This window comes from Dasypus novemcinctus, chromosome 4 (assembly GCF_030445035.2).
Source record: "Dasypus novemcinctus isolate mDasNov1 chromosome 4, mDasNov1.1.hap2, whole genome shotgun sequence".
Taxonomy (NCBI): Eukaryota; Metazoa; Chordata; class Mammalia; order Cingulata; family Dasypodidae; genus Dasypus; species Dasypus novemcinctus.
This window is the reverse complement of record NC_080676.1, coordinates 107,984,027-107,986,010: the sequence shown is the minus strand read 5'-3', so window position 1 is coordinate 107,986,010 and position 1,984 is coordinate 107,984,027. Positions and strand designations below refer to the sequence as shown.

The 1,984-nt window shown below is 33.4% G+C and overlaps 1 pseudogene; it reads left to right on the top strand.

Moving 5' to 3' along the window:
* Positions 1-649: 649 nt before the first annotated feature.
* LOC101433904 (olfactory receptor 5K1-like) lies at positions 650-1,617 on the top strand (annotated as a pseudogene).
* The last annotated feature ends 367 nt before the right edge of the window (positions 1,618-1,984 follow it).

Sequence of the window (1,984 nt, the reverse complement as noted above, 5' to 3'; positions counted from 1 at the left end):
AGTATTCTTAGAGAATTTGTTCTTCAAAGACATGAATAGTTTCCACAATGGGTAGATATCAATAAGATGTTTATATACACAAATTGCTTATTAAATAAATATGTAGATATTTATATCCCAACCTTTCCAAGGTAAGTTTCATTAAAGAACAGTTCCATTTTTCATCCATAGTCATCTTTAGGCATATCCTAACATATATCAATTTAACTAAATATGTATGCCAATTTGAAACATAATTACACTGAGATGGTATACAAAAACTGTTTGCTGAGTGGAAAAATACATATACATGAAAGTAACTTTTATGTATATTATGGGTATCCTATAAATAAACTGCGATTTAAATTATCTGGGACTATCGAACCAAGTATAGGTAAGCTATGTTTATACACTATCCGTGTATAAGTTATCACTATCTCTGTAATTATTAAAATATTCCTGTGAAACTTGACCTCAAAGCTTGAGGTGATCTATCTGATTGTTAGGGGAGATGGTGCTTCTAGTACTAGATGATGTTCTAGAGAACAGGGAACAACTGAAGATAGTCCTCAACCTGTTTTACAAAGGGAAACTTGAAGGGAAAAATTAGGCATATTTTAAATTATCATCTTATCTTTTTATAATTCCTATCTCAGCAGAGAAGGTGGAGATGATTGAAGATAACCATTCTATGACAATGGAATTTTTCCTTACAGGATTTACAGATAGACCAGAGCTGAAGCCCCTTCTGTTTGTGGTGTTCTTTGTAATCTATCTGATCACAATGCTTGGAAATCTCGGTTTGGTGGCATTGATCTATGTGGATTGTCGTCTTCATTCACCAATGTACATTTTTCTGGGCAATCTGGCTCTGATGGATTCCTGCTGTTCTTGTGCTATTACCCCCAAGATGTTAGAGAACTTCTTTTCAGAAGACAGAATGATTACTCTCTATGAATGTATGGCCCAATTTTATTTTCTTTGTCTTGCCGAAACTGCAGACTGCTGTCTTTTGGCAGTGATGGCTTATGACCGCTATGTGGCAATATGCAGCCCTCTGCAGTACCACACCAGGATGTGTAAGAAACTCTGCATTCAGATGACCACAGGGGTTTATATTGTTGCAAACTTGAATTCCATGATTCATGTAGGGTTGCTGTTTAGGTTAACATTTTGTGGACCTCATCAAATCAATCACTTTTTTGTGATGTTTTTCCATTGTATAGACTTTCTTGTGTTGACCCTTTTATCAATGCACTGATGATACTTATCTTTGGAGCTCTAATTCAAATCTCTACTATTACCACAGTCCTAATCTCTTATTTCTTCATCCTTTTTACTATTTTCAAAATGAAATCCAAAGAGGGAAGGGGCAAAGCCTTATCAACTTGTGCATCCCACTTTCTTTCTGTCTCAGTATTCTATGGTTCTCTTCTATTTGTGTATGTTCATCCAAGCTCAATTAAAGAGGAAAATAAAGATATTCCTGTTGCTATCTTTTATACTTTAATAATTCCATTATTAAACCCTTTTATTTATAGTCTAAGAAATAAGGAAGTGATAAATGTTGTGAAAAGAATTATGAATAACAAATCTTATAACATTGTGAAACAAGTATCACATCCTATAGCAAATTAAAAAAAATTAAGATGCACTGGGGACCTTGAAACTGGGACCTTGTATGTGGGGAAGCAGATGCTCAAGCACTTTGAGCTACATACACTCCCCAAACTGATTTTTATATGATAAAATGTTCACAATTGAAGGAAAGCAAAAAGATGTAAAATATCTTTTATATGTAAAATATTAAATCAGCAAAACCTGATGTTTGAAAGTCAAATAATGTATAAATGCATGCATAATATCAGAAAGTAGTATTTCTCCTGTGATGTATTTCAAAATATAAGTTCATATTTTGGATGAATATGAGAATGTTCTCTCATGAACTACAGCTAATCTATAATGCTAATACAGACTATATTGGGGGAAAGATACCCCAAATGTA